We start from the raw sequence: 25556 nt of genomic DNA, 5'->3' as shown, positions 1-25556 counted from the left end.
TCAGTTATAATCATTTTTAGTTTTGATGTTCAAAATACCCCAAATTTGGCCAATAGGAGTGCTCTCATGCTGGGTCACATGTATTTTTGACATGGATTGAAACCAGGGGTGCTCTACCTCTGAGCTACAACCCCAGACCCTTTTTTTTTTTTAATTTTGAGACAGGGTCTTGCTAAGTTGCCCAGGATAGCCTTCAGTTTGTGATCCTCCTGCCTCAGCCTTCTCAGGAAGTGGGATTACAGGTGTGCACCATCCTGGTCCATATCTGTATTCCTATGTTTATCTTATTTACCTTTTATTTTTACAATGGGAATACATTGCACATACCATTTGCACTTGAAATTTTTCTTACGTCCTGGAAGTCATTCCACATCATATATCATCCATATTCTTTTGTACAACTGTGTAGATGTATCAGAGATTATTCAGCCAGTACTCTGTAGACGGACATATAGGTTATTTCCCATCATTTGCTGTTACAAATAGTTCTTCAGTGAAATTCTTTGTTGTTTTGTATTTGTGGTGGGGTAACTTTAGGGTAGATTCCAAGAACTGGGGTTTCTGGGTCAAAAGCCTATGTACCTTCATCAGACAGCTCTTTTTAAACCTTAATCTGATCCTGTGATAGTGACTTCCTGTGGTCAGGATTATGACCTTAGACTCTCATCCTCCCTTATCCTGACCTTGGCTCTAAGCAGTGTTCTTTACTGAGTGAGCATTCAGAGTCAACTTTATCTATGAAGGCCATTTCCTGCATGGGGTTTCTCTGAATTGCTTCATTTGTCTAGATCTTCCGCTGATGAACGGTCTATTGCTAGCTCTACCTTTTCCATGAATGCTTCTCTGAAATTATGAAATAATGTCTTGTTCTGTTATTTAAGTCTTCATTCAGCATTTCCTGAGTAGAGTGACTCAGAGACCAAGACCCATTCAGTCCTGCTCTCTAGGAGCCCTTAGTGGGTGCTTTGGGAGGCACCAGGAGTTGGTGCTGGTAGAAGCAGAGGAGGGGCATCTCCTAGAGACTGGGGTGGTTAGGAAAAAGTATTTTAGAGCTGCAGATGATATCTGGACTGAGACCTGAAGGATGCCACGGGAGGTGCAGAGCAAGGGCAGATCACGGTTGGTGGAAGATGTCTTGGACCAGATTTTCAATGTTAAAAAAATTTCTCTTCCCACATATTCAAAAAAATTGTTTGAATAGAGTACTGAATGGAAAATAGATTGCAAAAGGACATGGGGATTATGTAGGAACTATCACAGCCTCCAGAAGCTAATTGAAGTCCAAACTTAAGTAGATGGATATGAGGATTACTAGGGAGGCACATCTACAGGGTCTGGTTATTTACTAGACATGGTTGAATGAGCTGGGGGATCCGTCAACACTTTATAAAACATCCAAGTTTTTAGTTTGATTATCTGGATTAAAACTAGTTCCTTCACTGAATCAGATAATTAAAAAAAAAAGAAATTGGATTTTACAGGTGGGTGAGGGAAATGGGTTTCCTTTTACTGAAGTTTGTTTGAAGTGCCTGGGGTTCATTCAAGTGGAGACTTGTAAGAGGGAGTTTATATGAGAGGTCAGAGGGCTCATCTAGACTGAAGATGGTAGATTTATGGTTGATTAGCATATGATGGCAAGAGAAGCCCCTTCTAGAAGAGAGTGTGGCTTGAGAGAAGTCAACCAAGCCCCCAAACTCAGAGGAACCATCACATTTATGAGTTTCCTGGAAGAAAGAGATCCAGAAGAAGCATCCAGACAGGTGAGAGGAAAGCCAGGGAGCTGGTGCTAAAGAAACTGAGAACACTTCTAAGGAAGGAGGAAACGGCCGGTGAGTCAAATGATCCCTCAGGAGGATGTACAAAGGTCCACAGAGGACGGAATCATTAAAGAACAGTTTCAGTGAAGTGATGGGGACAGAAATAAGATTCCAAGGGCTTGGGTGATAAGCAGAGCACAAGGCTTGGAGATACCCATCAGAGGTTGCTCTATAAGAAATAGGAAGGAGTTGAGAAGGAGGGATGGAAGGAGGGAGGAAGGAAGAGCCCTATGAAGTGGGTCTGCCATTTTCCAATTTTCCATTGTCCCTCAGTATCCAGCTAGGAAGGAGGAAGGCTTCGATGGGACCTAGGGGTGGAGGAGGAATGTGGCAACTGCCAAATAAACACACCATCCAGGGAAGGCAGCCAAAGCTCAGCCCAGAATATCTGAACCGGAACTCATCTTCCTTCTGCAGCAGGAAGTGGAGTTGGGAGCTGAGTTAACTGTGGAATTTCCGAGGTTGGAGGATGTTCATGGCAAAACTTTTTATTTATTTATTTTTTCATTGATGAAAAAAGAGCTGGAATTAAGTGATCCCCTCCAAGTATTCCCTCCCACAAAGGAAATGCTTAATTTAGCCTTATGTTCACAGTTTAAAAAAAAATCTCTCTGAGGTTTGAAGGTTTCTTCTGGGTTGTTTGTTACCCTCTAACATGGCAGGATGTTAAATTCAGACTCTTTGTGTCTTGATTTCAGCTGAGAGCCTCAGAGAATTAGTGGCCCCATTCTAACCTCACTACCAAGAGGAAGTCCTTGTAGACCACTGTGGGGAATGTGGAAAGAGGTTTTGAAAACCAGTTCTGGAAATCTTAGATGGCCCAACCCGCTGGTCCATAAAATTTGCTGGTGAGTCAAAAAAAGAGTTGAAAATCAAACCAGGCATGGTGTTGCACGCCTCTATCCCAGCAACTTGGGAGGCTGAGGATCGCAAGTTCGAGGCCAGCCTTAGCAACTTAGGCTCTGAGCAATTTAGTGAGACCCTGTCTGAAATTAAACTTAAAAAAGGCCCAAGGACTTAGTTTAGCAGTAAAACTCCCCTGAGTTCAATCTCCAGTATAAAAAAAAATTAGAGAAAATTTCTTTAGAGGCATTTGTGTTATGAGTCTATCATAGACTCCTGGGGTGATAGACGTCCCCCCTCACTTAGGGCAAAATGAGAGGTGCTTCCATGATACCACATACAGAAAAACTCTTATTCTGTCCCCAGGGGAGATGATCCTAAGTCCTATCAGATGCTAGCTCAAAGCCTAGGGTTTATGGATGATGTGTGACTTTTTACATGAGGGCTAGATAAACTTCTCTGTGTTCAATGGCCTATAAAAGAAGTCAAGTTATCTGGCTTGCACTACATACAAGGATTTGTAAAAATACAATGCTGGGGTGAAAATAAGATAACTACAACCAAAGCATCTCATTTGACCAATGGGAGAGTGGGAAACCTGCAGAGTGGTGGGTGGTCCACAGCTATGGTCAAGCCCATGGATGGGCAGTATTCATGAAACTCTGAGGATGGACTGAATTCTTTGGTCTCCCTCTTGGTCCTGCTCATTTCTTTGACCTGGTGGCACTGTCACTTAGAGGTTTAATTCTCCTCAATTTAAATTTGAAATGCGTGCTCTTCCTGGGTTCTGTGTAGCTTTCAGCCTGGCACAGGTTTGGAGGACCAGGATCACCTTACAGGTTGCATACAGGCTTAGAATGTCTTTAGTAACCCAGCCTCTTCAACCCCTTAAAAGGCTTCAGGGGTAATTATTCACATGGTTTGATGTTTAATCTCACCCAAAGATAATTTTTTTTAATTTTAATTTTTTTTTGCCATATGAAAACTTATAACTTTCCCTTGTTGTTCTCTATACTGCAACAGTCTCCTTTTTCAGCTTACTGATGGCTCCTTGAGGGTATATGAAGTAATTGACTTGGATGTGAAGGCAACAGCTGTATCCTCCCTCCCTCCCTCCCTTCCTCCCTTCCTTCCTTCCTTCCTTCCTTCCTTCCTTCCTTCCTTCCTTCCTTCCTTCTTTTTTGTACTAGGTATTCATCTCAGGGGTGCTTAACCACGGAGCTACATCCACAGCCATTTCCACCCTCCATTTTGAGACAGGGTCTTGCTAAATTGCTGAGGCTAGCCTCGAACTTTTGATCTTCCAGTCTCAGCACCCCCCGCCCCCACCCAGCTGCTGGGATTACAGGTGTGAGCCATTGCGCCTGCAACAGCTGGATTCTGAGCTTCAGGTGCTGACCGCACCCCTCTTATAAGTCTTGACAAGACCTTGGGGTCTCAACTTTTGCTTAGGATGTCTTTTTCAAGTCATATCTTAGAGACACCCAGGTACTTGAAATGATGGCCACTGTAGTGGACTGTTAGAAAGGTTACTGAATAATATCCCATCTCTCCCACTTTCTTTTATTTTATAGCAATAGAAGTTTTCCTGGGAGTTTAATTAATCAGCTCTGATCTTTCTTCCCAGCTTCCCCTCTGGCTAGTTGTGGCCCTATATACTGGTCAATGGGCTATTAGTGGAAGTGATGTGTACAGTTCCTTGGTTGTTTTCCTAAAAAGAGGTTGGTTTACCAGTATTCATTCTAGTTTAGCCTTCATTTCTACAATGATTTATTTCAAATTATTTTTTGAATACTATCTCTTGATTTCTAAATTTTCCTTTTCTGGTTTATATTGTTATTTCAGAGCTTACATAAATTTCCTAATGTCTTTTAGCTCATTTTGTTAGACTAGGTGATATTTTAAAGTCTGGTTTGTGGACATGGCTTTCGGGCTTGTGTTCATTGTCATTGTGATGTTATTTTCCTCTGTATTCTCTTTTTTTCCTTATAGTAACGTTGTATCATATCTGGCCTTGATTATTTGCTCTGACTTATTTCTTTGTCAAGTTAGTTTTCTTGAACTTTTAGAAGGAAACTGGCCAGATGAGGTAAATAGAGGACACTGGGGGTCCTTGCCTTATTCCAGAATTTGAAGGGTAAACATTTAATGTTTATCTACTAAGTTTTTATTTTCTGGCATTGGGAATTGAGCCCAGGGCCTTGTACATGCTAGGCAAGTACTCTATCACTGAGCTACATCCCTAACTCTTTTTATTTTATTTTGAGACAGGATCTTATTAAGTAGCCCAAGTTGGCCTTGAACTTGTGATCCTCCTGCACTAGTGTCCCAAGTAGCTGGATTACAAGTGTGGGCCACCACATGTAGTTTCAGTATTTTTTTTTTTTGTAAGGTATGGTGATTATCTTTCTCCAGGTTTAGGAAATTCCATTCTGTTTCTAGATACCTAAGAATTTTTATCATTAATAGGCATGAATTTAAACAAATTTTCTTTATTTGATTATCTCGTATATTTAAATGCTTTAAAAATGTGTATATATAGTATGTTTTAAAGGTGAACCATTTCTTGATTCTGGAGATAAATCTAATTACGGTATGATGTGTTATTGCTTTGAATACATTACTGGGTACAGTATTTTGTTTTGAATGTTATGTTTCTAATTGATGTTGGTCTGTGAATTTTCTTTCTCATTTCATTTTTGTTTGGTTTGAGGATCAAGGTTTTTCAAGCCTCATTATTGAATTGGGGCATATTATCTTCTTATTTTCTGGAATGTTTTGTATGAGATTAAAATGAACTATAACATGAGTGCTTTGAAGACACTGCTATAAAACCATCAGAACTTGTTATGCACAGTGGTGGATGCCTGTGATCCCAGCTACTTTGGATGCTGAGCTCAGGGTCAGCCTGGGGAACCTTGTGAGACCCTGTCTCAAAATGAAAAATAAAAAGGGGGCTGTGGATGTAGCCTAGCAGTAAAGCATCCTGGGTTCAATTCCCAGAATAGGAAAAACAAACAAACAAAATCCATCAGTTTTTTTTTTTTTTTTTTTTTTTGGTGGGTGGGGGAGGGAGGTACTGGGGATTGAACCCTGGGATACTGAGCTACATCCCATTTTTTAAAAAATTTAAATTTTGAGACAGGATCTTTCTAAATTGCTGAGAGTCTTGCTAAGTTGCTGAGGCTGCCCATGAACTCAGGATCCTCTTGCTTTAGCTTCCATAGTCCTGAGATTACAGGTGTGCACTATCATACCTGTCAGAACTTATTTTTTTAATGAGTAGATTTTTAAATTCCTGAATAAATTTTTCAAATGATTATACAATTATTTGGCTTTTCTGTTTCTTGAGTCATTTTTGATAGATGTATTATTCTAAAAATTTTCTTGATGAAATTATCTAGATGAATCATCTAAGTTTTAAGTTCAGTGGCAACATGTCATTCATAGTTTATAGTTGCTTATAGTTTAAATTTCTGGGTTTTTCTATCATTATGCAACCATTTCATTTTTAATATTGTTAGTTTGTGCCTTTTTTGTTTTATATTTTATGTGTATTTAATTTCTAAATCTGCCTTCTTTGGATTTATTCTATAATTGGTTCTCTCATGTCTAATATTGGCTACTTTGCTCAATAATTTTCAACTTTTTGTAATTATGATGCTTATTTCTTGCTCTTGGTTGCCGATTGCCCCATGGTTTATTATGTGGTATTTTTTTGTAAATATTATGTATGTACTGGAGAAGAATGATTTTTTTTTTTTGGCTTGGAACATTGGTCTTTTAGGTCAAGGTTACTATCCCGATTGTTCAAATCACCTATATTTCTCCCCATGCCAAATACTTGGTTATTGTTGAGTTAAATTCCCAGCACCATTTCATCCAAGGCCTCTCTCCCTTTTCCAAGCTGATAAATTTTCCTACCTACCAAGACCTGGATCAGATGAACACATGCGACCTTTCTCTCCTCCATCTCAAATTTCTACTCCTTATCCATCTGAGAGTACAAGCTGACCTCTGAGAACCTCAGGGTGTTTGCATTTTCTTATAGAAAATAATTGTAAATATTTTTTAACAGTATAATAAGCTCACCAAAAGAATAGTGACTTGGTATAATGACAAGACACTAGTAACCCTGGACATTTCGGGGCTATTTGATGACTAACCATTTAAGATTGTGGGAAAAACTACTCTGAAAGGCTACATGCTGATGATCCCAACTATAGAATATTCTGGAAAAGGCAAACCTAGAGAAAGTAAAAAGAACCAGTGGCTACACAGGGTTTGGGAGGAGGAAGAGATGAATAGCTGGAGCATAGAATACTTTCTGGGCAGTAAGACTATTATTCTGGATGATACTATAATTGTGGATATATGACATTTTACATTTGTCAGAACCCATAATGTGAACAACATCAGGATGAATTCTAATGTAGACTATGGGCTATCGTTAATAATGCATCCATATGGGCCCCAATGAGTACCACAATTAGGCAAAATATTAAAAATAAGGAAGATTAGGAGGGAGGTCAGGGGGTATATGATACTTCTCTGTACTTTTTATTCAATTTTTCTGTATAACCCAAAGCTGCTCAAAAAATATTCATTTTAAAAAAGTGATACAGAAGAGTTTAACTTTTTTTTTTTGTTGTTGTTGTTCAAGAGATTGAAGCCAGGGGCGCTTAGCCTCAGAGCGACCTCCCCAATCCTTTTATTTTTTTAATTTTGAGACAGGGTCTCATTAAGTTGCTGAGGGTGGCCTCAAACTCACAATCCTCCTGCCTCAGCCTTCAGACTATTCAGGATGTGGTTAGATCAAGATAGTGATCAAGGCTGTAGATTGAGCAGATGCCATACTGGAGTCATGAGGCTACAGAGAGTGCAGGGAAGGGAAGGTAACTGGGACCAAGATGAGCCTCCTCATTCAGAGGAGAAGTTTTCAGGGAGGCAGGAGAGAAACCAGGAGATCAACACGCCAAGAGCAGAAAGCCTCCCCAGTAGGAGGCAGTGGTCAAGTGTAGCGAAGGCTTCCAAAGGACCGAGAGGTGAGGACCACTGGATTTGACAACCTGATAGTTGCCAGAGTTCCAGCAGAGTGCTCTGGGGGTGAGACTAAACTATCTCAATTTCTTACAAGATCTCCACATGATCTTCACACAGGTGAAAAACATTGAATTAGGGGAACAGAGATCAGGACATTTGGATGATCTGCAAGTCTAGGGGAGAATGGCTGCCACTCTAGCAGAAGTTCCTAGTGCTACCAGCTCTGGGAATTCTTTCTCTCTTAATTTGTAATAGATCTACAAGCCAATCCTGGAATTTACCAAGTATGGAGTGCTATTTATAGGAACTCTAAATCTAAGAAGGGGGTATTTTGCAAAATAAATAACATTTCCAAATGTATCTATTTGTATATGTTTTGAGTCTGAATCTCAATATTGAGTTTCATAAATCTCGATCCTCACTCTTATCCACAGGAAGGCCTCTGGACTCTCCTCTCTCTCAGCAGGTCACCTCTTCCAGCGTTGTCACAAGGACCTTCTTGAGGCCTTTTTCATCTTTCCACACAGTGGGATTCTGGCTTTTAGTTCTGTTGGGAAATAGGAATGAACTAGCCATTCTATGTGTGGAGTTGTTTGCTTCTCAGCTAAAATAAAGACAAGAATGAGTCAGCCTGTTCTAACCTCTGGGATCTCCCAGTCCTCCCAGTGACTCAGAGGATGGTCTGTTAATGGATAACTGCTTCTCCCAGGAAGTTGGTAGCCCCAGCCTCCCCCTACCTGTCACCAGCCCTGATGTGCTCCCATCAACGAAGATAAGGGGAGGTAAATCAAGGAAGATCAGCTAAAAGTGGTCCAAGAAAGAGGATGGGAGTCAAAAGATTCAAGATGCTAAATTTGTTTCTCATTTGTTGGTGGCCTCAATTAGACCAACAAAGGGCTCTGTGTCCCTACATGAAAATGGAGAAATCATAAAAACTATAGAGAGATTCAGAAGGCATCCAAAAGGGTGAGGTTAATTCTCTCTGGAATAAGTCTGGATGGAGACACATTTTGGAACTTTTCTGTGCAAAAGGAAGAATGCACAGGGGGATGGTTTTATCTTTGAGGATTTTTAGGATAAGCTGTGGTCTGAGCAAGGTTTGGTGGAGGGTAGAAGAAGATGGAGAGACCTCCATGAGATAAGGGGTAGGTTCAGAATCGAGGGCTGGGGCAGGAGGTCACATGTAAGGAGGGCTGGCCAGTAGCAGGGGCTGGAGTGACCAGTGAAAGGCAGGGGAGGTTGACAAGTAGGGACATCTGGGTGGCGGTTACCTTTGGGGACATCGAGCACTTGGTGGAAACCCAGAATCCTAAGACCTTGGTTTTGGCACCTGTAAGTTGTGGGCTGTGGTTTTCTTCTGTCTACTTCATGGCTTCTCTGCCTCATTCTCTTTGTTCTTCTTTGTTCATTCCCTCCCCCTTTTCTCTCTTGCTCCTTCTCTTCTCCATCAGGAAGCAGTGAAGATAGCCCTTGCGTGGGTTGAGTGCTTCCTGTTTAGATGGTATGTGGCATCTGCTTCTGGAGCAGCCATCAGCCCATCCTGTTTACTTATTTCTGACACAGAAGGTTGTGGTCAGAAAACCCGTCCACTATGGCTCCTGCAGGGGGAAGACAGGGGCCGGGACACTGGGCATACACACTCCTGCCATGGCCAGGTCTGTCTGGCTCACCAGAGCCAAGGAGGTCCAGGGTTCTCCATGTTTCCATGTCTGGGACAGTCTTCAGGGCCAAGTTTGTCTCTTGTGGTGCTGACATCAGTGGCCCAGCATGGCTCAAGGGTCAGAAAAAATGTCCTGAGTTAAGTTGGTTCACAGTGTGCAGCTCTTTGAAGGGTGGGGGACATCTCTGAATCTAGAAAGGGTGTGCCTAGAGGGAGCATCTGGTTCAGTGCTCCTATTTTGCACTGGGGAGGAAGGCAAGGGGCTTAAGGAATCAGTACCTTTTCCACATTCTCTCTCTGCTCTGCTTCCCCTGTCTGAGCCTCTCCTTAATTCATGTGATTTGCGACATACTCCTTGTTTGGTTTTCTGTGCAATGGCTACTGTCCAGGGTTGGGCTGCAGGTGGATGAAGTTTTCTGAATTGGTGATATGGATGAGGTAGGAAGCAGGTGTGTGGGATAACAGATGCGGGTAGTGATGGACATTTAAATAGAGCCATAGGGAGACCTAAGGCAAAAAAGATGGTGTTCTGTTTTCAAAGTGTTCTTAAACTTTGAGATAAGGACCTGAACATAACAAAAAGTGTCAAATAAAAAACTGGGATATGAGCAAACCCACATAAGTAGAAAGTCTAGTTACAGGGCCACTGATGTTCTGATGAAGTTCTTGGAATTCCCTAGGCCAACTGGAGATTTCCAGGCACCTGATCTCCTGGCCTGATTGCATACCAAGAACGAAGATGAAATGCCAGATACCTCTGGTTTCTTCTAGGCAGGAGAATCTGTTCCATGCCTCTCTCCTGGTTCCCTTGGTGGGAGAGCAAAACATATACCCAAGCCTGCTGCAGTGGTTGGTATGATTTTGCAAGGAGTGTTATTTTTGAGACAGCAAAATAACAATAAATAAATAAATAAATAAATAAATAAATAAATAAATAAAAAGGGTTGGGGATGTGACTCAGTGGTAAAGTGCCCCTGGGTTCAATCCCTAGTACACCACTTCCAAACAAAAGTATTGCTGGGGGCTCCTGCTTTGTGGTAGGTTATCTGCAAAGATGGTATAAAGGATTCCTTCTATGTTTGTGTGCATATTTGTTATGGGGTGTATTGTTCTTCCCTTGAAAACATAGTGGTGTAGTAATCCCCCATACCTCAGAGTCTGATTATACTTGGAAATAGCATTTTTTACAGAGGGGATTAAGTTAAAATGAAGTCAGTAGGGTGAGCCTTAATTCAATGTGACCGGTTTCCTTATAAGAAGAGGAAACTTGAGAGCTAGAGACATGGAGAATATCATGTGAAGATGACAGCAGAGACCAGGGTAATGCTGAGGAAGACCATAGATTGCTAGAAACCCCTCAGAAGCTAGGAGAGAGGCGTGGAACAGATTCTTTTTCCTAGAAGGCACCAACCCTACAAACACCTTGATCTTGGACTTCTGCCCTCCAGAACTGTAATAAGTTTCTGTTGTTTAGGCCATCAAATCTGTGGTATGAGGTCCCTAGGAAATATGCAGCTCCACTTTTTTCTATCAATAGGTGGACTTGATTTACCCTCCTTTTGAATCTGGGCTGGGCTTGTGACTTTCTTTAGCCATAGAACATGGTCAAAATCATGACTTGGCAGATCTGGGCCTAGGTCTTAAGATGCTTGGTAGATTCCTTTGTCATCTTCCAGGAAACCAAACTGCCATGTTGTAAGGAAGTCTGAAGTCTGGGCCATCCTGCTTGAGAGGTCCTATGGAGAAAGAAGTCACTTTAATTCCAACCCCAGACAAATTTCCATCGGATGTCCCTAATCAACATCATTTATAGCATAACTGTCCAGCTGGGTCTGGTCAACCCAAAGAATTGTGAGAAATAAGTAGCAAAAGGCAACTGAAACATGCATTTCATTTATTGGCAAGTGGTTTAGCACCTCTGCCACTATTGCCACTAAAGTCAGATACCTCCATTTTCTCTCTTTCTAGACTCCTCCTGGTGGTTTCTGGGTGGTGCCTGGTTCCTTATGTCACTCACTTCCACATGCAAATTTTCGATGATGCATATCATTGGCAGGGCTTGGATGTTGCCAGCATCATCAGAAGACTGGAAAAGAGAGTTTCTGACTTGGAGTACAAGTGGGAAGAAGGATTCATGAAATGGAAAGTGCCCCAAACACAGAAGAATGTTCAAAAAGTATTGGTACCCATGAAACATAATGAAGGTCTTCAACAATAGGCAATACTTTTTGGAGGGAATTTCCTGTGTGTGCTTGGTACATAGCTCTGGGTCCATTCACCATCTAATGGTAAACAATGCCCTGAAATCTCTCTCAGTTCCAGTCCACATGGTTTAGATGGGATTGACTTTAGGATGGGTATGCCATTCAATCTGAAAGTCACAACCTCAGTGATTGGTTTGTAGATGGTACATGAACCGATCAGAGCCAACTTGGTATAATTTGGCTTTTTGCCAAGAGAAATGAGGACTTGGGCTGTGAGAATCACAGCTAATTTACAGCTATAAGGAGCAGAAATGGAGAGATGGGGAAGAGAATATCAAGTCTTGATAATTTTTGAGTCTCTGGGTCCCTGAATCAGTCATACTATTGGAATTTTCCATTATATGAGCACGTAAATTTCCTGTTTGCTTACACCAAATTAATTCGTTTCCTATCATTCACAATCCATCCAATCCATATTAATAATCTTATTTAATATAATAACTCTTTGGAATAGGTGCCATTTATTAAACTTTCAGGTGGGCTACAATGGAGGCAGAATTCAAACCCCAGAATCTAACCCTGAAAATTCACTCACCAAAGTTTATTCTGGCAGGGTATGGTGGAGCACTCCCAGCAGATTGGAAGGAGGAAGCAGGAGTATCATGAGTTCAAAGCCAGCCTCAGCAACTTAGTGAGGCCCTAAGCAACTCAGCAAGACCCCATCTCTAAAGAAAATACAAAAAAGGGCTGGGGATGTGACTCAGTGGTTAAGTGCCCCTGGGTTCAATCCCCAGTACCACAAAACAAAACAAAAAAACTCTGTTTATTCTGCTCTCCATGGTGACAGGGAAGAATTCATGGTGGAGGGGGATGTTTAACCTGACATGTAACTCCAAAGGGGTATAGGAGTTTGTGGGGAGTGGTGGGGAGAAGGAGCTTCCAGGTGAAGGGAACAGCTATAAGGAGCAGAAATGGAGAGATGGGGAAGGCCTTTCTGCTGAGAAGAAACCTCATCTGAAATTGAGTTATCCCTGATATGAAGCCTGTCCCCAAGTGGTTCCCTCTTGCAGTGGAGCATCAAACCTCATTTCTGCAGGGCCACCCTCCTGGCTTCAAGCATTCTGATCTGTACTCTGCCCTTGGGCTTGTTCCTTGGTATGTTCCCCCAAGACTAAGATGCAGTCGGGATAGGGACCCGTTTCCATCAAAGGCTTGTGTTCCTTGGATGGGTGTCTGGCAGTCCAGGGTTAAATAGGATGAAATTTTCAAACAAATGTTCCCCTCCATTAAACTAGGAAGAGTAAATCTATAGGAAAGCAGTGCTTGCAGAATCTCAAATAGAAAACAAATAATTTCAAAATAATTCTGATTTTTTAAAGGAAAAACAAGTGAGCCACATATTTATCATTTGCTTTAGCTTTTATTAAGTCGGTCTTCTAGCACTGAGTCACAGTAAAAAATACTTTTTCATTCATATATGATTTTTTTTGATGGGGGGGGGATCCTGGGGATTGAACTCAGGAATTGAACCACTGAGCTACATCTCCCCCCCCCCCCCCAACCTTTTAAAAATTTGAAACACACTCTAAGTTGCTGAGGCTGGCCTCAAACTTGTGATCCTCCTATCTCAACCTCCAGAGACGCTGGTCTTAACAGACATGCAACACCAGGCCCAGTAAAAGATACTTTCTTAAAAAGGTCGTCACTTCTGCTCACAGTCCTGGCCTGTGAAAGGACAAGCTGGGATTTGAGTGCCGGCCCACCCATCTTCGATTGTTTAGGGTTCGAGACTGATGCGTGGCAGTTTTCCAAGGCGGTGGAGGGGTGGGATGGAGGGTTGAGGTCAGAGGCGGCCCTTGGAAACTAGCCTTCTGACTCCAGTTAAGATCCCTTGCAGGGCCACAGTAGTGAAAGTAGAACCCGGAGGGAGGAGAGGCGTACCCTCATCTTCAAAGGTCGGTTCCTAATTCCTTGGGTTAACCAAGGTAGGTGTCCTGGCTCTGATGGTCGCCCCGCAGACGGCCTAGACTTTGCGTTACGCCTTGCACGAGGCTGGGCCGGCTACTTTTTCTTTGGGGATGAGTGAGTAAGTTGGAGCTATGCTTGAACCAAGGGGTGTGAGCCCAGGTGGCAGCGCGGGACGAAGTAGCGGCACCTCAATCCTTGGCTTCAGTGGCCTTCGACTTCCCCGCCTCCGGAGGGGCGGGCCGGGGGCGGAGCTCGGAGCGTCCCTGCCCGGAGGCGGAGCAGAGGGCCGGCCCGAGCGGACCGGGCGGGGTGGGCCGGGGACTCGAGGCGGAGCGGGGCCCCACACAGGCCGCGGCGGCTGGCTCGGGCCCCTACGGTCCCAGCGGCGGCTGGAGGAGGAAGCCAGACGGCTGGCGGAGGAGGGGAGGCGGAGGAGGCCGAGGCCACTAATCGAAGACTCACTTCCCCGGCTCAGCAGGGAAAGGTACCGAGCACCCGCTCCCCGGCCCGGCCCCCAATCTCCGCCTGGCGTTGGCAGGGGCTGTGGCCGCTGCGGGAGGGTGAGGGGCCCGGAGCGGCTCCCTAGGATTCTGTCGGCCCGGAGCTCCGGTGGCCAGCGGGGCGCACTGAATGAGGGCTGGGGTGCGCTGCGTCCCTGGAGGCTTGCGGAGAGCGGTGGGCGCCGCGCCCCCTGGCTCCGATGGGGGAAGGTAGTGTGGAGGAAGGTGGCGGCGATCCTGGGGCGGGGGCTTCTCGGGCCGGGCGCCGGGGGGTGGAGGGCAGGCCGGACCCGCCGGCTGCGTGCTGGACGAAAGCCCCTGGGGAGCCGGGCAGGAGCGCTCCATGGGCGCAGACAAAGCCGGGCGCGGACGCCGGGAGACTACTCGGGCTGCCTGGAGGGTGGGCGCTGGAGATAGAAGAGAAAGCTCCGCAGGGACCCGGGGAGCGGCGGGCCACCCTGGCTCCTGGCCCCGGGCAGCGTCCAGGTGGCCTCCTTGAAGGGCCCGGGCGGACTGCGGAGCAGCTTTCTTGGAAGGGCCAACTAGGGGCTCACGATCTGCGCGGGGCTTGGCAGGAGCCAGGTTCGGAAAGGGGTAGGGTGTGTTGGAGTGCTTACTTTGTCCGGGACGGGGGAGTTGAGGAAAACCACCGCCCTGAATTGAGGCGGAGGCTCTTGCAGAGCAGGTGAGGGGCCCACGGACTCCCTCGGAGCTTGCAAGAGGAGGGGTAGTGCCCGAAGTGATAAGCGCGGTGGGTGGCACGTACAGTGAGCTGTACCCACAGGTTGTTTGCAGAACCTGTTGGTCGTAGCACATTACGTTCCAGTCCGTGGGGGCAACTTGGTTGTGGTTGGGCAAACAGCAGGTGCCAGGGTTCAGAGGGACTGGGCATGAATGGAGGGACAGGTAGGCGTGCATCTGGTGCTTCTCTGAAGGTGTGTGTAGGGTAAGCCCCACATCTGCATTCCGTTTCTTCTGTCCCCTTTAAAGATTGGTATTCAGCTAGGAGCATTCAATTCCTGAATTCCAGGCCCGTGAGCCTCTGGCTCCAAGATCCTTTCGCTGTTGCCCATCCCTCAGTTACCTTCCCTCTTCAGTGTTAGAAGTGGCTTCTTTCCCCTTGGGTCATTTCTTACACTATAAGAACAGACTTTGCTCCCTCTCGCATTTTATAGTCCCCTTTTTGCCTTGATCTCCCTCTCCCTTCAGCTAGGACCCACTTCTCTTCATAGTGGAACTTCTCTGGAGAGCTGACTATACCTGCTCCTTTAGAGCATCCCTTCTGTTTTGCAGCCCACTTGACTGGGAAACTTCCCTGAAACTGCAGCTCATGCAGTCAGGGCTCTGTCTTTGCACACCCCTTCCATTCTCTGCCCACCTCTCTCCATTCTCCTCCTAGAATCAGTGTCCTTCCTTGACTACTTCTCCTGGTTTTCTTTTCCCCTTCCTGGCTGCCTCTTCCTTAGTCTTGTTTTTGACAACCCCTTCACTCATTTCTACATGCTGTAGGCTCTACATGCCCCATCTCTGTCCTCAGTCCCCTCCTTTCTCCTGACTCCCCAGCTTTGCTTTCCCCTTTGTCCCCTCTATTCACTCTCCCTTGCCCCAGTTTTCATTTTTCCTTAGGATTTTAAAAAGCAAGTATTAATTCATAAACACACAGATCTTACATGTTTTCATTCTCATGATTTTAAGTAGCTGATTTTATCTTGGGCCCCAGCCACTCTGTAGCCACCTATCTGATTTATGATGTCCTGGTTGACAAAATACTTAATGTGGATGAAACAGAACCCAGACTGCACTCCCCAGATATGATCCTCTCCAGGTCTTTTGAGTGTTGCTTAGAATCTACTCACCTTTTTACGACAAGTGGCATCAACTCCTTCCTTTCCCTTTTTCCCCCCCTGAATCCAGTCCAAGAGGAAGTCCTTTTAGTACTTTCCACAAAATCTAGATCAGTCCTGTTCTCCATGCTCTGACTCCTTGTTACCACCCCAGGTTACTGCCCTAGGCTTCCTGCCCCAGGCCAAGGCATCTTTTAAGTCTTGTCTGAATGCTATAGTAGCAGAGAGTAGCCGCTAATGGGCTAATGGGCTAATGCTTTCCCCATCTGCATGTGTCCTCTGATCTATTTTAACAAGAATAATGCTGAAAATTTTGATTATATCACCTTATTCCTCTAAAACCATTGATGGATCTCTATTGCACTTGAATAAAATCTCAAAACTTTCTCCTGGTCATTCAGACCCTTTGTGATCTGACCTTGCTGACCTCCCCAGCCTTATATTGACCACTATCTCCTTGTATGCTCCCTGACAGACATCTGAATCATATCTGTCTGTCCAACAGCCTAGGCATTTTCCTGCCCCAGGGCCTTTGCTTGCTTGTACTATCTTCTCTGCCTGAGGATTTTCCCAGTGCCCTCACTGGGCTGGCTGTGCTCCTTACTTTTCAGGTCTCATCTTAAATATAACTTCCTCAAATGCCTTCCCAGTATAGGTAGAGGGGCCCTCCTCTCCTGTAATTCATTATAGCATCTGGTTCACTTTCTTCATTATATTTATCAGAGGCCATAACTGTTACAATTGTCCTAACTTTGTTTACTTGATTTTGTCTGGCTTCTAAGACTTTGTCTGGAACTTTGACTGAATGGCCTGCTGCTCTATCTGGAGCATTGAGCACAGGGCTTGGCCTGTAACTGATGCTCAGGAAATCGGAGCCAGGTGGGAAGGATGGGACTGGGCAAAAAGAGATGGATATTGCAGTTAGCACAGGAGCCCCTTTAATCTTCAAGCGGCTTTGAGGATTTTATTTTTGTTCTTCAAAAGCAGTTGTGCAAATTGCTGCAAGAATCTGAGAGAGCCAGTGGGATGTGAAAAAGGGAAGTAGAAGTTGGGTGTAGTGACACATGCCTGTAATCCCAGCAGTTTGGGGGCTGAGGGCAGGAGGATCACAAGTTCAAAACTAGCCTCAGCAACTTAGTGAGGCCCTAAGCAATTTAGTGAGACCCTGTTTCAAAGCAAGAAATTAAAAAAGGGACCAGGGATGTGGCTCAGTGTTGAGCATTCCTAGGTTCAATCCCTGGGGGTGGGGGAGAAGTGAAGAAAGTACAGGTGGCTTGAGGTCAGACTTCTACACCTTGGGGTGTTCCAGTGTGTGGAGTCTGTGTGGGTCACTGTGGGTTGAGGGCAAATGATTTCCTTTGCTTTATTTGGTGGAAATCTGGGCTGGTTCATGAAAACAGATTTTAAGTAGCTGATTTTATCTTGGGCCCCAGCCACTCTCTGTAGCCACCTATCTGATTTTTGTCCCCTCTATTCACTCTCCCTTGCCCCAGAAGGGAGATTCTCCATTTCTGGAGAGGTGTATAGCCTGAGATTCATTTCAACCTATACCCTTGGGTGGTTGCTGGGTGGGACTATGGGGGTCTATAGACTTTTTTTTTGGTGGTCGTGCTGGGGATTGAACCCGGGGCCTTGGCATGCCAGGCAAGCACTCTACTGACTCAGCTATATCCCCAGCCCTCTCTGTAGACTCTTACCTTTCTACCCACAGCTCTCCTGTTTGCATGGATGAATCATGTGACTGGTACTCTCAGAAAGGAGGATTGAGAGCCAGGGGACCTCAGATCTGGGAAGGAGGAGAGCTCAGCCTTTAAAAGGGGAACTGGGGATAGATTGAAGTCACACCACAAGTTGAATGCTAGAACTCAGGGCTGGTGATTCGGATCCGGGGTCAGGCAGGCACACTTAGGAAAGGCCTTGAGCTGGAATAGGTAGGAACAAGGAGGGCATCCTGGGATGGAGAAATCTGGCAGAGACCAAGAGGCTAGGACGAGGCTCTGGTATGCTCACTGGGTGTCAGGCATTGTTCTAAGGACTTTGCAACATTAACTCCTTTAATCCTCTTACCAGCTCTGTAAGATCAGTCTTACTCCCGTTTTGTAGATGGGAAGACTGAGGTACAGTCATACAACTAGCAGTGATGGTGTGCGTTCTAGTTCACTCCGCTGCTTCTCTCATGCCACTCATAAATGTGCCTCCTGAGGACTTCTGAACAAACAAGGGGTTTTTCCTGACTCCCTGAGGTGCCTGGCTTGGGGAGCTGAGGAGACAGGAGAGAAGTCATATCCTCTAAGGTGGAAGGGATCCTGGAGTGAAGTAGGTGAAAAAATTTTCTGCTTCATGTCCTGCTTTTTCTTCTAGGAGGGGCTATGAACCCAGTAGTTGGGCATGATGCATACTGTGATGTCAGGGTGCTGTAGAGGTCTACTGCTTCAGGTCCAAAAACCTGTTAGAATGTCACCTCCCTGGGTATAGCATTCCTTCTTTGTTGTCTCTTAAAATGCCTGGAGAGGACAGGGAGGTCTGGTGGGGTCTCTGCAGATAGCTGGCCCATTTTGGATTCCATCTAGAATGCTGTTAGGTAGAGCTTCAGGCTTGGCCCTGGGAAACCTGGCTGGAGTCTGAGTTGGACTGAGTTGAATGTGGGAACAGAACTGGGGGAACAGAGAGATGGAAACTGGAAACAGCTGTTTGCTCCAAATTCTGAGCCTCAGAGTTTTGGGGATCTGCTCATCTGTCTGAGCATGTCTTGCCAGCTCCACAGGAAGAGAGGGTCAGTCAGTATTCTCTTCCGCATTTGGGGAAACTGAGGCACAGGGCAAACATATTATCGAAAGCTCACCAGGCCCCAGGGTTGTCAGTAGGCCCATGGAGGAGGCCTTTCCATAGCACCTAAGTCCTTGTCCACTGTGTTAAAGGGGAGGCTGTGGCAGAGCCTCAGGTGGGCAGGCTAGAGCTGAGGGCAGACTTCTGGACAGCTGGGCACTGGACCTTGTTAGTTATCATTGGCACCTGGCATCTCCTGTGTCCCAGCCTGGTATTCAGAGCCAATGAGGACAAAGGACATGGTCCCCACTCTCCAGGAAATAAAAGTGAGCTTGCCAGCTGTGATATAATGAGGTGCAGTTCAAACTAGCTTCCTGAAGGAGGTGGTGCTTTGAGAGGGTCCTAGAGTTCTGGGTGGTCGTGCTGACAAAGGAGGAATGGCATTCCCAAGGCAGAGGGGGAGCCCAGACCTGGAGTAGTGGGTTGAAGTTAGGCTGGGTCAAGCTTGACTGCCAAGCTGCTGAGTCTAGACTTGTACTAGGCCCCAGGGAACCATTGAAGGTTATAGGTTGTGATTGCCATGACTTAATTAAATGGTGGTCTATAAAAGTGCTTCTCAAAACTCAAAACACACGCGCATCAACTGCGCAGCTTGTTAAAATGCAGGTTGGTCCTGTCTGATTCAGAGGTCTGGGGTGAGGCCTGAGACTCTGCATTTCTAACAAGCGCCTGGGCAGTTCAGTGCTGCTGGTCTAGGGGCCCCGATTTGTGTAGTGAGGATTTAGACTGGAGTCCTGAGGAACCTGCGCAGTTCAGGCGGGACTTGGAACAGGTAAAGGGGACCATCTCAGTTCCTATGAACCATGTTGGGGAGGTGTAGGGAGCTGCCTGTGTGGGGATTTGGGGGTGCAGGTGAGACTGGGGGGAAGGGCAGAGAAGAACATAGTAGATGCTGGGTGAGGGGCCTCTAGAGGTGTGAGTTTCACCTGGGAACCCAGGCTTGATTTCTAGGGCTCCTGACTGGGAGGAGCTTCCAAGACCACAGCGGGTGTTTGGGGTGGCTCTGTTCCTGGGCAGAGTGACATGCAAATGACATGCGGGGCACCTTATCTCTGCCCACAGCCAAGCTGGGTGCTGCGCGTAGCCAATCTGTGGTGAGCACCCTTCCTCCAGCCAGGGTGGGGTGAAAGATTGGGGAAACAGCTGACTCTGGCCTCCAGCCCCAGCTGTACATCTCTGAAAAGCCCCTGAAGTGTCCCCAGCTGTGGACCATCATCCCTGGCATGTGCCCTGGCTGGGTGTGAATCCCGGGTGCTGCTGCTGATGGTCACTTGAGCTGCTGTTGGGGTTTTATCCCACTCTGGCTGTTCCCCCAGCGGACCTGGGCGTTGAGGGCCCTGGATGCTTCTCTCTGCTTTGCCCCTGGCTGGGCCCCTACAGGCAAGTGTCTGCTCTCCTTTGAGGCCTCAGTTTCCTTGTCTATAAACTGAGAGATGTTCAGTCCTGGGGGAAGGGAGGGATGTCACAGGGTTTGTTGGGTGGGGCACTGCATCTTCTCAGAGTGGCAGCTTAACTTATTTTAGTTTTGGTTTAATATTTAAAACTCGCATGCTAAGTAATGGAGTAGAAGAACCAACTTGCACGAATAAGCCATCCAACTTGCTTTGGGGGTCTCCTAAGGCTCCTTGTTCCTTAGGCTCTGCACTGAGATGACTGGTAGCTGAGGTTCCCCCAGACACTGGCAGGGGGAGTACATTCTCTAGGAGGAGGATAGGGAGGCCAGACATGGAGGGCAGAGGTTCTGTTATGCTAGGTAGTGCCCAGAGGGGCTGTCAGGGCAGGGGTTCACTTGCTCTCAGGCTCCCCAGGTGTCCCACCTGCCTCTTCAAAGGAGGTTAAGGCCAAGCCAGTCTTACCCGCTACCTCTGTGCCAGGCTGTCCTGACGGGGTGGATGGGTCAGCATTTCTCTGACTGTTCTGGGAAACCTCAAGGGTTCTGGGGACAAATAACAATAGAAAGTGGCAAATCTACTCCATCTGTGGGAGATTTACAATGGATTTAGGAGCATTAAAGGCTCTGACAAGTCCTGTAGAAGGAAACCATTTTGTGTTTCCCAAACTGAGTCAACCAAGGAAGTCTTTTTTTGAAGACTCCCTAATAATATCTCACTGACTCGGAAGACACCTGTTGGAAACAGCTGATATAGAAGGATGCTGCTTGTTGAGAGTCCACAAACATGGGTGATGGGCAGGTCCAGATATGCCAGGGAGGAAAGGAAGGATGGAGAGATGGCTTCCTGGGAGAGGTGGACTCAGTGACAGGCACATTTGGACAATCAGAGGAAGAAAAGGGCACTACAGAGGGAAGGGCAGGCTGGACAGTACCTGGGCCCAGAGCCAACACTGGGCTCTTGCGGTCATGGCTCTGCTTCACTGAGCAAGTGAAAAAGGGGCCTGGATGGACCTATCAGATGTCCAGGACCTGGTGGTGACTGTGCCTGGATCTTCTGGATTCTTCGAGGGTCTCCTGCTCTATACCTCTCTGCTACCTCCCCTTAACAGCAGTGTTAAGCTTCTTGCCCCGAGTTTCCCTGTGCCTCAGTTTCCCCATTTGTATCATGGGGATAATGTCACCTTCCCCCCCCTTGTAGGGTTGTGACACTCAAACACCAGCTGGCTGTTGTTACTGGTGTGATTCAAGGATGGAGGTGGTGTCTCCAGGAGGGACCTGGGGAAGAGGATCGTCATCACAGACATGTGGAGGCAAGGTATAAGAAGCAGCCGAGCAGACTAAAGCTTGGGGTGGGGTCCTGGTTAGAGCAGAGCCGTCCTTAGAGGAGAAGGAGGAGTGAAGGCAACGGCAGCCAGGACTGGCTCCCTGGAGGAGTGGCCTGCAGGGTGGGGAAGCGGAATGAGAACTCACAGGCTTGGATCTGGGAGTCTGAGGATTCTGCTGGGTATGTGTAGGATACCAGTGGCCTGCGGGCAACAGGGAGGTGACAGGGACCTGCCTTCATTTGTTAGGCCACAGGAAGCCATTAAAAGTTTTGGATGTGATCAGAGCAGTGCTTAGTGAGAAACACGGCAGGGACATGCAGTGATGGTAGCAGGGGTGCAGGACCCTCTCCCCTACCCACCCAATAATAGCGGTGCTCCTTAAAGCATGGGAGGGGACTGGTTGCTTATATGATCCTTGTCTTTAGATTCTTGATCATTTACCCAGAATGTTTAGAATCTTTCCCTGTTGCCTTCCCTGGGAAGGGTGTGGTCAGTGGAGGAGGTGGGAGGGGGGAGAGTTCCAGGGTCCCTGTCCCTACTGTCCCCCTATCCCCTGCGTCTGGTGGGGACAATCAGTGAGGCTACTCTGCCTTGCCCTTCTACGTCTGGTTTCCTTTGCAGTGTGAGGACTCTTTGTTCTGCAGCTCAGGTGAGGGGACAGGTGTGGCATTTCAAACAGTGTAGGAGGAGGAGCTGGGATGGTGCAGTGTCAGGTGCTGACAGGCTGGTGTGGGTGACTGACGCGCAACCTCCGAGAGGCCTGGGAGTGGATGCTCTGGGATTCTTCATCCAGCCCCAGCTACGCTCCCGTGTCCTCCTTTGCCCCTTGTTCTTTCTTCCTCAAATAGGCGGGGGCCCAGGGCTCTCTCCAAGTCCAGGGGTGGAGGATGAAGAACAAAGGAAAACATTTGGGTTGAAGCAGAGTTGGGTGGCCTGGCTGTCCTGCCCTGCTAGGTCAGATCCCTGAATCTTCTACCTACTTCTTAGGGGAGGGTTTTAAGGCCCTTGTGACTTGAGACCAGGAGAAGCAGCACTTGGAAATGAGTTGGAATTTATTAGAAAACAGAACAAAGAACCTAGCCACCCCCTTGTCAACTGTGTGCCAGGCCCTGGCGGATACATAGTCCCTTGCCTTCCCACGTAGCCTGGGAGGCCTGGGTGAGATGAGACACAGATGCGACACTGTCAGTAGCAGGAAATGGAATGGTGGGGGTCAAACTCAGGTTCTGGGACATCTGGCCTTATGCCCTTTCCTTACCCAACAGCTCTCTCAGTTTGTCCCAAGACGCTCACTTGGGGGTGCTGGCCCAGCTGCCTGTACTTCTGATCCTGGGAGTGGGGTGCTATTCTTTTCAGCTTCGCAAAAAACTAGACCCCAAGTCAGCTCGATTTTAGAGATGACTCAAGCAGGAGACACCCAGGACCACCAATGGGCAAACACTGTTAGGAAAGTTCTAAATGCTGCCTTTCAGTGTTACCCACACAGGGCTCTTTTACTGTCTTTAATTTGGTAAATTAATTTTAAACAACACCAGGCACAATACAAAACTTTGTGAGTTAAAGGTTTGGAGTCTAGGAAGTAACTCAAGGAGAGACAATGAACTTGACTATAACTGGATAAAAAAAAAAGTGAGGCCTGAGGCTTAGTATCTTATGGAATAGATATCGAAGTGCATTTTGTCGGATGGCAGGTTGTGGAGACTCCTGCGATCTCAGTTTCCTCCTCTTTAGCACAGGGGCACTGATGTAAGGATTAATTGAAATATTTCATGGGGAAGTACTTAGCACTATGTTTTGTAGCTCGAATGTGCTCAGTGAAGAGTAGAGATAACGATGATGGTAGAATGTTAAGAATGACTCTTTTTGACTTCAAAAGCTTGAGAGTTATTAAGTCTCTTTGAACTCAACAAAAGGACTTGAAGAATGTTTATCATCCAAACTCAGCATCAAAACTCCGTAGGTGTTTTATGGATTAAACCTCAGGCCGGGGCCCATGCGTGTACTTTCTATGAACACCTTTCTATGGACACTTTCTATGAACACCTGGTTTTTCAGACCTTCTGGCACTTGCCTGGGATGCTGTGCTTCAGGCTGGGATGTTTGTAGAGCCCTTTGGAGGCTGGTTCTGTGCACTTGTTAGGTGAGAATGGACAGGGCACCCTGAAGTCACCAGGAAGGGGCAATTTGTTGCCAGTGAGAGAAGTGACTGTCTAAAGGGAATAAAAAATCAGTCTTTTTGAATTTTCATTTGTGCTGGCAAAAGTAATGACATCACATCATTGACCCTGTTTTTGGGGAGAAAAGCAAGGGTGAAGGGCTGTGGCCCGGCACAATGTGGCTGACAAGCCTAAGCCAGCACTATGAGGCAGGGAGACTAGGCTGGCCTGCAGCCCACCTAGCTAAGCATTCGGACCAGGAGGCAGGTGGCCTCCTGGTGGCAGCCCCAGGTTTTGGCAGTGCAGCTGGGGTGAGTCACCAGGCTTTGGGATGACTCTGCCAACCCAGAGTGCCTGGCACAATGTGTTCAGTGTCAGTATGTGGGTAAGACAGGAGGGGTAAGACAGGGAAAGTACCAAGCCCAGGGCAGTCCCTGTGCCTGCCACCCTAGGAGGTAGAGTGGGGACTTAGAACTGAGCAAGGGTTGAGCCCTGCTCTACCATTCCCTCTCTCTGGGTGGCCTTCATCCTGTTGGTGAGTTTCTCGGAGCCGGTTTCCTCATCTGTACAATGGGTAGCTATACAGTGAAAATGAAATAGTGCAGTGAATGAAGAGCCCAGCCCAGGGCCTGGCACAGGAAGCACAAAATAAATAGCAGTTTGCTTTGAGGTGCATCTGGTGGCTGGAGTTTTGGGGGAAGTTTCCTTCCTTCCTTCCTTCCTTCCTTCCTTCCTTCCTTCCTTCATCATGCATGCTGCCTGTGCTCTGTGATACATTGTGCTGTGTGGAGACTACAGAGAGGTAGTATTCCTGGAAAATGGTTTATGGTGAAAGAGGATCCCTCCTCCCCCTGCAAACATTCCTTGGACCCAGCAAACCTCAGACAACTCTGCCATTGCGGCTGTGAGGTCTCTTTACAGTCAGGGAGCACAAGTCCCAGGCTGGGCCCAGTGGGGGCCCCATGGCCTAGGAGAGAAGATAGACTTGCAGGAGACACCCCCTCCCCGGAGCTGGAGTCAAGCACAGTTGGGTTTTGTGCAGAGTCACGAGGGGCCACCAAGGGGAAACTGCACCCCAGCTGAGCTGCTCCCACAAGCTTCAGTTCTTGTCAGTGGTTTTGAAAGAGTTGTGGAAAGTGCTGACTGGCTGTCCTCCTTAACCCCAGCACTGTGAGGCTGTGGCTGCTGGCAGGGAAAGGGGAGAAGCCTCAGGGCCCAGCCACCCCCTCGTCTATTAGCTCATACTTCCCAGGCGTCCAGTGCCTGATCTGCACAAAGGGTGTATCTCTGTGCTTGTGGGTGGCGCTGGGGACACTGAATCACCTAGGGACAGGTCGGATGCCTTCAGGTGATGCCTGATGCAGGGGCTGGCTTGGGGAGGGTGCATGCTGGGTCCTGTGAATGGAAGCCACCTAAAGGGATGCTTGCCCAACTCTGGTGATGGCCTTGAGGAGGGAATGGGGCTCAGGAATCAGGCCTGTGGTGCCCACCTTGCACTTGTGGGTCCTGCACCAAGGTATTTGAGCTAGTTTTTCCTTTTTTTCACATCACAGGCTTGTTGTGAAGTGCAGAGTGAGGTGGCCAGTTGACTCAGTTACAACCAGTCTTGGTTCCTCCCAGTGGTCATGACTGGGCACTCAAGTCATCCTGGCCTGCTCTGGCCCCCATATCCTGCCATTCAGTAAGTCCCTGGGAGGTCAACACAGCACTCTCACTTCCTCTGTTTCACTGTCATCTATGTGTATGAAGGTGAGGGAAGGCAGAGAGGCCTTCCCTTACCTCCTTACATAGAGTGGTTCCCTGTCCCTCCACCCTGACTTCTTTTCTTTATGGCACTTGTTACCTGGACTTGCCAGGTCCTTTAGGGATTGGCTTCTGGTTATTGCTGTATCTGAGAGCCTGATGCCTGCCCCAGAGTAGCAATTGCTAAACTGCTTTAGATGTGGGAATAATCTGTCCCCTGCAACCTGCCCCTCT

The 25556-nt window shown here is 47.0% G+C and overlaps 1 protein-coding gene across 4 annotated transcripts in view; it reads left to right on the top strand.

The window, feature by feature from the left end:
* Positions 1-13849: 13849 nt before the first annotated feature.
* Positions 13850-25556, top strand: part of Smox (spermine oxidase) — a 36869-nt gene continuing 25162 nt past the window's right edge. For 2 of the 4 annotated variants that reach the window (XM_046433460.2, XM_046433464.2), the window contains exon 1: positions 13850-14019. The gene's annotated coding sequence lies outside the window, so the exon portion shown is untranslated. Of the gene's footprint in view, positions 14020-19911; positions 20086-25556 lie in introns of those variants that run through there. The other 2 variants (XM_046433463.1, XM_046433461.2) reach the window with 2 other exon arrangements.

Source organism: Marmota monax, unplaced genomic scaffold (genome assembly GCF_021218885.2).
Source record: "Marmota monax isolate L192 unplaced genomic scaffold, Marmota_monax_Labrador192_F-V1.1 WCK01_AAM20220418_F8-fsc00014, whole genome shotgun sequence".
NCBI lineage: Eukaryota > Metazoa > Chordata > Mammalia > Rodentia > Sciuridae > Marmota > Marmota monax.
The sequence above is the reverse complement of the archived record's forward strand: the minus strand, read 5'-3'. Positions and strand labels throughout refer to the sequence as shown.